The sequence below is a fragment of the Phoca vitulina genome, unplaced genomic scaffold (genome assembly GCF_004348235.1).
Source record: "Phoca vitulina isolate PV1807 unplaced genomic scaffold, GSC_HSeal_1.0 scaffold51, whole genome shotgun sequence".
NCBI classification, from domain to species: domain Eukaryota; kingdom Metazoa; phylum Chordata; class Mammalia; order Carnivora; family Phocidae; genus Phoca; species Phoca vitulina.
In genome coordinates, this window is record NW_022589754.1 from 11,365,519 (window position 1) to 11,376,808 (window position 11,290).

Sequence of the window (11,290 nt, forward strand, 5' to 3'; positions counted from 1 at the left end):
AAGCAAATAGAGAATGTCAATAGAGAGAGAGAGAAATTATAAAAAAGAAACCAAATGGAAATTCTAGAAATGAAAAGTACAATTGAGATTAAAAATTTACAAGAGACATTTAACAACAAATTTAAGCAGGCAGAAGAATCAGTGAAGTTGATGATAGGTCAATTGAGATTATCTAGTCTGGGAAGTAGAAAGAAAAAAAATGAAGAAAAATGAATAAAGGCCAAGAAACCTGTGGTATAACATCAAGAGTACTAATAGGCACATAATGGGATTCCCATAAGGAAAGGAGAGAGATGGGGGGCAGAAAGAATATTTTAAAAAATAATGACCATAACCTTCCCAAATTTGAGGAAAGACACGAATCTGTACATCCAAGAAGCCAACTCCAAGTAGGATAAACTTAAAGAGATCCACACTGAGACACGTTATATTTAAAGTGTCCAAAGCTAAAAGGAAAAAAATCAGCAAGAGAGAAGTGACTGAACATATACAAGGGATCCTCAATAAGATTAACAACCAATTTCTCACCAGAAACCCATGGAGGCCAGAAGGCAGTGAGATGACATATTTGAAGTGCTGAAAGAAAAAAAAAATCAAGCAAAAATTCTGTACCCAGCAAAACTAACCTTCCAAAATGAAGGAAAGAGGTGCCTGGGTGGCTCAGTCAGTTCAATGTTCAACTCTTGATATCGGCTAAAGTCATGATCTCAGGGTCATGAGATGGAGCCCCATGTCAGGCTTTATGTTGGGCATGAAACCTGCCTAACATTCTCTCTCTCCCTCTCCCTCTGCCCCTCCCCCCACTCTCACTTTATCTTGCTCTCTCTCCAAAAAAAAAAAAAAAAAAAGAAGGAAAGACTTTCGCTTTCTAGTACAGCATGTAAAGAACTTGGGAATGGTCACTCATTCTAATAACAAGTAAAAAACTGAGCAAATTAAAAATCAACAACTCTTTGGAGATATATCAGAGAATTGAGGATACAGGGCAAACTGACACCCCCAATATTAGAGACACAAACAGGCAGATAAAGAATTACATTTACCAGAACAGAAACTCAAAGCAGAAACTTCCATGGAAACCAGTGTCAGCATAGGAAAACCTAAACTGAAATTGATAAATTGCCAGAGTCTCAGTGTGGACAAATTTGTGAGTTAAAAACTCTAAGGGGCCTGGTAATAGAGGTGCCCCAAAACTCTTGTGATATTTACTTCCGGGAGCCCTACCAGGCTCTCACAATGAAGATTGGAGAAAAATCTCCTTGTGCTTCTAGCAGAGAAATGGAAAAGGGAGCCATTTTGAAATATGCCTAGAGTATTCTGTTCTTTACAATGAGGGCTGTGCTCCAAACTATTTTGCCCCAGTGTACCCTGCTGGTATTTTACCAGAGCCTATCCAACCTGAAGGAAGGGAAATATCCAACTCCAGCACACTGATCTTCCTGACCCACATAAGGGGAAGAAAAAACTGAGAAGCACTTTTGAAGGCCACAATCCAGAAACACAGGCTTACTAAAAGACTGAGACCTAATCACAGGTCCACAAATGTTTCCCCTCTCCTTATACCTTACCACTGCATTGATAAAAGCCAATTTACCCCAGTTCCTTTTACCTAGTACATCATGTCTAGTTTTCAAAAAAAAAATTACAAGGCATCCTGAAAGGAAAAAAAAAAAAAAAAACCCTCAATTTTTTAATATGGGAATACCAGAAAGAGAAGAGAGAAAAGAATAGAAGAAATACCTGAAGCAATGATGACTGAGAACTTCATAAAATTCACATCAGACACTAAACCAAACATCCAGAAATCTCAGAGAGCAACAAGCAAGATAAATGCCAAAAAAGTACAACTAGGCATATTGCATTCAAACTACAGAAAATCGAAGATAGGGAAAAAATTTTTGAAAGAAGCCAGAGGGAAAAAAAGGGCCTTACCTATAAAGGGGAAAGGATAAGAACTACATCAGACTTCTATTCAGAAACTATGCAAACAAGAGGAAAGTGTCCTGAGATAAAGTATTGAGAGAAATCCATCAGCTTAGAAATCTGTCTCCAGTGAAATTATCCCTCAAATATAAAAGAAATAAAGAGTTTCTCAGACAAAAAAAAATGAGGAAATTTATTGCCAGTAGACCACCATTGGAAGAAATGTTAAAAGAAGTTCTCCAGAAAGAAGGAAAATGATATAAGTCAGAGACTTGGATCTACAAAAACAAAGGAGGAGGGGTGCCTGGCTGGTTCATTTGGTGTAGAATGCAACTCTTGATCTTGGGGTTGTGAGTTCGAGTCCCACATTGGGTGTAGAGATTACTTAAAAAAATAAAATCTTAAAAAAAGAAGGAGTGTTAGAGAAGGCATAAGTGATGGTGTAATAAAAACATTTTTCTTATTCTTAATTTATCTAATATATAAAAATTTATTCAAAATAATAGCAACAATGTGTTCAATGATTATACCTTATACATAAGTGAAATGAAATGACAGTAATGACACAAGAGACAGAAGGAATTAGGAATACTTTGATATAAGATACTTGCACTACCCAAAAAGTGGCATAGTATTATTTGAATGTGAACTTGGATTCATTGTAAATGTATATTGTAAACTATGGAAAAGCACCAAAAACTTCTTTTTAACATAAATAATTGACATGTTAGGAAAAGAGACAAAACAGAATCATATAAAATACTCAATTAAAACCAGCAAAAGCAGAAAAAAGGGTGAAAGAGTGAAAGACAAAAGGAGAAACAAAGAATAAGGGCAATGAATAAAAACAGTAACTAATATGGTAGATGTTAACACTATATCAATAATCACTTAAATCATCATGTCAAATGTCTAACTATACTAATTAAAAGAGAGACTGTCAGCATAAATTAAAAAAACAAGACTTAACTATATGTTGTCTTAAAAAAACTATTTTAAATATAAAAGCACCAATAAATTTAAAAATTAATTCATCTAAATTAAAGAGAGGAAAAAATAAATGACATGCTAACACTCAGCAAAAAAAAAAAAGCTGGGGTAGCTACTTAATCTCAGACAAACAGATCAAGGAACATCATTAAAGATAAAAAGGGGCATTACGTAATGATAAATGAGTCAATTCTCCAAGAAAATGCAGGAATTCTTAATGTGTATGCACCTAACAACAGAGCATCAAAATACGTGAGACAAAAACTGATAGAATCACAAGAAGAAATAGATGAATTCACTATTATAGTTGGAAATGTTAACACCCCTCTATCAGTAATGGAAAGATTCAACAGGTAGAAAATCAGTAAGGGCAAACAAATGGGTCTAATTAACATCTATAGACTATTTCATCTAACAGTATCAGAATAATCATTCTTCTCAAGCTCACAGGGAACATTCACCAAGGTGGACCACATTCTGGACCATAAACCCACCTTAATGAACTTAAAAAAATAGAAATCATATAATATCTGTGCTCAGACCACAATGGAATTAACATAAAAATCAATAACAGAAAGATAGATGAAAAATACCATATTTAAAAACACTTCTAAATAACATATGAATAAAAGAAGAATTCTCAGGAGAAATTTTTAAATATTTTGAAGACAATGAAAATACAACTTACCAATTTTTTAAGATACAGTGGAAGCAGTGCTTAGAAAGAAATTTTTAACACTGAATGCATATCTAGAGAAAAGATCTAAAATCAATAATCTAAACTTTCACCTTACTAGAAAAATAAGAAAAAATTAAGTTCAAAGTAAACAAGAAAAGAAATAATACAAAAAATAGAGCATAAGTCAATGAAATAGGAAACAGGAAATCAATTGAGATAATCAACAAAACCAAAAGCTAGATCTTTGAAAAGATCCACAAAATTTATAAGACTCTAGCCAGCTAACTAAGAAAAAAAGAAAGAAGACACAAATTACTAATGTCAGAAATGAAATACAGGAAATCACTACAGATTCTATGGACATTAAAAGAATACTAAAAGAATATTATGATCAACTCTATGCCACAAATTTGATAACTTAGATGAGATGGACCAGGTCCTTGAAACAGACTATCTACCAAGACTCAAACAAGAATAAATAGACAATCTGAATATGTATATATCTATTAAAGAATTTGAATCAATAATTAATAACCATCCAAAACAGAAAGCACCAGCCTCAAATGGGTTTACTGGTGAATTCTACCAAACATCTAAGTAAGAAATTATACCAATTCTTACAATCTCTTCCAAAAAATAAAAGCAGAGTGAACAGTTCCTAACTCATTCTATGAGGCCAGCACTAACATAATACCAAAACCAGGCAGAAACAATACAAGAAAAGAAAACTCCTAAATATATAAAGCAAAATCTGGCAGAATTGAAGGGAGAAATACAATAGTAGTAGGAGACTTTAAAAACCCACTTTCAGCAATGTATTAAAAAAAAACCCAAATGGTGATATAAGTGATCCCAGCCTCACCATCCCCAGACAAAGATCTATAATTAGACAGCTATCCACAAACAAAAACAGTCTGGGAGAGCCTAGAATCCACTTAAGAAATTTTAGCAACACAATGGAAACAAACAAACAAAAAACAACTACCATAATTGCAATAAGAAGAGAAGGAAGACAACTTCATTTTGCGTGCATCACCTCACCTTCCAGGCCAGCATTGCTCAGTGCCAACAGGGAACTTCCCAGCTAAAGTTCTTACCAGGAAAAAAGGTACAGCGTGAGCAATCAGCTTGCCCAGCATTTTAAGGCAACACACAAAGGTCCTGCTTTGATTTCACCTCACCCGGACCAGCAAAGCTCAGATGTATAGAGATGGCTAGGAACAGGGAAGAAAATCAGGGGCTATTAATAGCTGCCACACCGCAAGAGCTTGGTGGATCGCAGAGACCAGCTCTGCAGACAAACTCAGCAGATTTCACCACTGGTGAAACCACCAGCCAGTACAGATACCATAGACTCCCTGCATATTTCACTGGCTTTTGCCCCGCAAGTATTCATGGTTGCAAATGCCAGCCACCTGAGTCTCTCCCTGCAACCTCCCCCCATCCTGAGCAAAGACCAAATGGCACTGGCAGCCAACTCAGGCCTCTGGCTGCATGGATGCCAAATGCCAGCCTAAATGCACATACCCCACCCCTACCACTGTGTGCATGTTCAGGGATAGCCACTCTAGCTGTGCATCCACATAGCACACCCCCAACGTGATGCATGTCATCAGCCTCCACTACAGTGCACATGCCTGGGGGGAGAGTGAATAGTCACAGGAAAAAAACACTGACAGCAGGGGTTTCCATAGCTGCTTATGGGACCAGATTAGGTCCTGTCTTCTGCCACTGGCCAGCACCACACCTGTAGCTACCACCTCCAGCTGTGCACATGGATGCCACCAGCCTAATGCGTGTCATCAGACTCCACTGCAGTACACCTGCTCAAAGGGCAAGTGTGCCACCTCAGGAGAGCACACTGACAGCTAGGGCCACCACATCTACCAATGAACATGTAGTTGGCCCTGGTCCAGGTTGCCTTGCTGGCCCCCAACACTACATGAGCATCTGCAACCAGTCTTTGCCACTACACAGATACCCACAACTGGCCTCTGCAGCTGAGAGTGTGCACACCACCAGCTCTGACCCCACTGCCTGTCCTTGTCCCTAGCCACTGGAACTGAAGGTACCACTGAGGACACCCAACAGCACTTGCACCCACTGGGGACCCCCCCACAGTATTTGCCAAGGACCACTCAGTTGTTGACGGTATGGACCCCAATGGCCTGAGCTGAAGACACATCACACACCCCTGGATCTGGTGCCTCAACAAGTCCCTGAATTTGGTGCCCTGCACCACTAGACATGGAGTCCCAGCACACTCCAGAATGCCCCCCACCTGCACATGAAAGACTTACATTACTGAAGTCAGCCCATAAAGTCTGGAAGAGATAACTGCTTCTTCAAATATGCAGATACCTATGCAAGTCTAAGGGGATCAAGGAGAATCAGGAAACATGACTCCAAGGAATACAGTAAACTTTCATTAACTGGCCACAAAAAAATGGAAATCAAGGAATTTCACAACAAATAATTCAAAATAGTTGTTCCAAAGATGCTCAGAGAGCTAGAGAGCAAGAGGATACCAATAAACAACTTAATGGTATCCAGAAAACAATACAAGTACAAAATGAGAAGTTCAATAAAGAGCATGAGAAGTTCAACAGAGAGACAGAAAACATAAAAAAGACCTAACCAGAAATTTTAAAACTGAAGAATACAATGAGTGACCTAAAGAATTTAATAGAGAACTTTAATAGTAGTCTTGACCAAACAGAACAAAGAATCAATGAGTTAGAAGACAAATTAATTGAAATTATCCAATCATAGGAGCAAAAAGAAAAAAATTAATGAAAATAAATGGAAAAAACCCTACGGGACTTATAGGACACTATCAAGAGAAATAATGTATGCAACACTGGAGTACCAGAAGTAGAAGAGTAGAAGAAAAAGGGGTAGAAAAGTCATTTAAAGAAATAATGACTGAGCACTTCTCAAACCTGGGGAGAGATTTGGATATCCAAGTTTATGAAGCTAATGGGTCACCCCAAATTGATCTTCACCAAAACACATAAAACTAAAATCAAAGCCAGAATTTTAAAAACAGCAAGAGAAAAAAAAATTATCTCCTATGATGGAATCATCATAATGCTATCAGTAGATTTCTCAGTGGAGAACATGCAGACCAGAAGAGAATGGGCTGATGTATTCAAAGGGCTGAAATAAACTGCCAACCAAGAATACTCTACACATCAAAGTTGTCCTTCAGAAATTAAAGTAGAAAGGCTGGAAGGAGTATTTCAAGGCCACAGGGGAAGGGAGGGAAAACTGAATGGGAAGAAATCAGAGAGGGAGACAAACCATGAGAGACTCTTGACTCTGGGAAACAAACAGGGCTGTGGAAGGGAGGGGGTGGGGTAACTGGGTGATGAGTATTAAGGAGGGCACATGTGGTAATGAGCACGGGGTGTTATACACAACTGTGAATCATTGAACACTATATCAAAAATTAATGATGTACTATATGTTGGCTAACTGAACATAATAAAAAAATTTAAAAAATTAAAAAATAAAAGTAATGCCACACTGTTTTTCAAAGTGGCTAAAAACAAAAACAAAAAACAAACAAGCAAACAAAAAAAAAGAAAGTGAGGGGATGAAGAAACATTTATCATGCAAATGGATGTCAAAACAAAGCCAGAGTGGCAATATTTATATTGGACAAACTGGATGTTAAAACAAAGACTATAATAAAAGACAAAGTAGGGAACTAAGTAATAATAAAGGGGAGAATTCAACAAGAAGATCTAACAATTGTAAATATTTATGCCCCTAAAATGGACGCCCCAAAAGCAATTAATGACAAACATAAAGGAACTAATTGATAATAATACAATAATAGTGGGGGTCTTTAACACCCCACTTATATCAATAGACAGATGATCTAAACAGAAAATCAACAAGGAAACAATGGCTTTGAATGATACACTGAACTAGATGGATTTAACCAACATATTCAAAACATTTCATCCTAAAACAGAAGAATACACATTCATTTCAAGTGCACATGGGACATTCTCCAGAAGAGATCACATATTAGGTCACAAAACAGGCCTCAACAGATAAAAAAGATTGAGGTCATACCATGCACATTTTCTGGCCAAAATGCTATGAAACTAGAAGACAACCACAAGAAAAAATCTGGAAAGACCACAAATACATGGAAGTTAAATAACATGCTACTAAACAATGAATGGGTCAACCATGAAATCAAAGCTACTAAACAGTGAATGGGTCAACCATGAAATCAAAGAAGAAATTTAAAAATACATAGAAACAGAGCCACCTGGGTGGCTCAGTTGGTTAAGTGTCTGCCTTCAACTCAGGTCATGGTCCCAGGGTCATGGGATTGAGCCCTGCATCAAGCTCCCTGCTCAGCAGGGGAGTCTGCTTCTCCATCTCCCTCTGGCCCTGATCATGTGCTCTCTCTTGCTCTCTCTCAAATAAATAAATAAAATCTTTTAAAAAATACATGGAAACAAATGAAAATGAAAACACAGTGGTACAAAACCTTTGGGATGCAGTAAAATTGGCCATAAAAGAAGGAAGTATATAGCAATACAGGCCTACTTCCAGAAGCAAGAAAAAAAATTCCAATAAAAAAAAACTAACCTTGGGGCGCCTGGGTGGCTCAGTCGTTAAGCGTCTGCCTTCGGCTCAGGTCATGGTCCCAGGGTCCTGGGATCCAGCCCCACATCGGGCTCCCCGCTCAGCGGGAAGCCTGCTTCTCTCTCTCCCACTCCCCCTGATTGTGTTCCCTCTCTCGCTGTGTCTCTATCAAATAAATAAATAAAATCTTTAAAAAAAAAAAAAAAAAAACTAACCTTACACCTAAAGGAACTAGAAAAAGAACAACAAATCAAGCCTAAAGTCAGCAGAAGGAAGAAAATAATAATGATTAGAACAGGAATAAATGATATAAAAACTAAAATAACCCAATAGAACAGATCAATGAAGCCAGGAGCTGGTACTTTGAAAAAAATCAATAAAATTGATAAACCTCTAGCCAGACTTATTAAAAGGAAAAGAGGACCCAAATAAATAAAATCACATTAGAAAGGAGAAAGAACAAACAACACCACAGAAATCCAAACAATTATAAGAGAATATTATGAAAAACTATATGCCAACAAATTGGACAACCTGGAAGAAATGGATGAATTCCTAGAAACATATAAACTACCAAAAGTGGAAGAGGAAGAAAGAGAAAACTTGAACAGACCAATAACCACCAAAATAATTGAATTAGTAATCAAAAATCTTCCAACAAACAAAAGTCCAGGGCCAGATGGCTTCACAGGGGAATTCTACCAAACATTTAAAGAATAGTTAATACCTTTTCTTCTCAAACTATTCCAAAAAATAGAAAAGGAAGTAAAACTTCCAAATTTATTCTATGAAGCCAGCATTACCCTGATAACAAAACCAGATAGTCTCCACTAAAAAAGAGAAGTGCAGGCCAACATCCTTGATGAACATAGATGCAAAGTTCTCAATATAATACAAGCAAATCAAATCCAACAACACTTTAAAATAATTATTCACCACAATCAACTGGGATTTATTCCTGTGTTGCAAGAGTGGTTCAATATTTGCAAATCAATCAACATGATACACCACATTAAAAAAAAAGGATAGGAACCATATGATCCTCTCAATAGATGCAGGAAAAGCATTTGACAAAGTGCAACATCCATTCATAATAAAAACCCTCAACAAAGTAGGGTTAGAGGGACCATACTTCAACATAATAAAGGCTTTATATGAAAAACCCACAGTTAACATCATCCTCAATGGGGAAGAACTGAGAGCTTTTCCTCTATGGACAGGAACAAGATAGGGAAGTTCACTCTCACCACTTTCATTCAACATAGTACTGCAAGTCCTAGCCCCAACAATCAGACAAAAAAGAAATAAAGGGCATCCAAATCAGCAGTGAAGAGGTAAAACTTACACTGTTTGCAGATGACATAATCCCATACATAGAAAACCCAAAACACTCCACCAAAACCTGCTAAAACTGATAAATAAGTTCAGTAAAGTCACAAGATACAAAATCAATGTACAGAAATCTGTTGCATTTCTATACACCAATACTGAAGCAGTAGAAAGAGAAATTAAGGAATCAACCCCATTTACAATTGCACCAAAAACCATAACATACTAGTAAACCCAAAGAGGTGAAAGACTTGTGCTCTGAAAACTGTAAAATGCTCATGAAAGAAATTGAAGATAGCACAAACAAATGGAAAGACATTCCATGCTCATCGATTGGAAGAACAAATACTGTTAAAATACCTATACTACCCAAAGTACACATTTAATGCAATCCTTATCAAAATACCAACAGCATTTTTCACAAAGCTAGAACAAACCATTGTAAAATTTGTATGGAACCACAAAAGACCCTGAATAGCCAAAGCAATCTTGAAAAAGCAAAGCAAAACTGGAGGCATCATAATTCTGGACTTCAAGTTATATTACAAAGCTGAAGTGATCAAGACAGTATGGTACTGGCACAGAAATAGACACATAGATCAATGGAACAGAATAGAAAACCCAGAAATGAACCCACAACTATATGGTCAGTCAATCTTCAACAAAGCAGGAAAGAATATCCCATGGGAAAAAGACAGTCTCGTCAATAAATGGTGTTGGAAAAACTGGACAGCAACATGCAAAAGAATAAAACTGGACCACTTTCTTATACCATACACAAAAAATAAATTCAAAATCACTTGAAGTCTTAAATGTGAGTACTGAAACCATAAAAATCCTAGAAGAGAACACAGATGATAACCTCTTAGACATCAGCCATACTATCTTCTTTATAGATATGTCTCCTGAGGCAAGGAAAACAAAAGCAAAAATAAACTACTGGGACTTCATTAAGATAAAAAGCTTCTACACCGTGAAAGAAATAATCATCAAAATTAAAAGGCAACCTACAGAATGGAAGAAAATATTTGCTAATGACATATCTGAGAAAGGGTTAGTATCCAAAATATATAAAGAACTCAGAAAATTCAGCACCCAAAAAACAAATAATCTGATTTAAAATGTGCAGAAAACATGAATAGATATTTTTCCAAAGAAGACATACAGATGACTAACAGACCCATGAAAAGATGCTCAATATCACTCATCATCAGGGAAATGCAAATCAAAACTACAGTGAGATATCACATCACACCTTTCAGAATGACTAAAATCAACAACACAAGAAGCAACAGGTGTTGGTGAGGATGTAGTGTAAATGCACTCTTGGTGTAAATGCAAACTGGTGCAGCTACTCAGGAAAACAATATGGAGGTTCCTCAAAATGTTAAAAGTAGGGGCGCCTGGGTGGCTCAGTCATTAAGCGTCTGCCTTCGGCTCAGGTCCTGGGATCAAGCCCCGCATCGGGCTCCCTGCTCCTCAAGAAGCCTGCTTCTCTGTCTCCCACTCCCCCTGCTTGTGTTCCCTCTCTTGCTGTCTCTCTCTCTGTCAAATAAATAAAATCTTTTAAAAAATGTTAAAAGTAGAACTATCTTACAATCCAGAAATTGCACTACAAATTCAAATACAAATACTAATTCAAAGGGTTACATGCACCCCAATGTTTATAGCAGCATTATCTACAATAGCCAAGATATGGAAGCAGTCCATCAACTGATAAATGAATATGGAAGATCTGGTATGTATGTATGTGTGTGT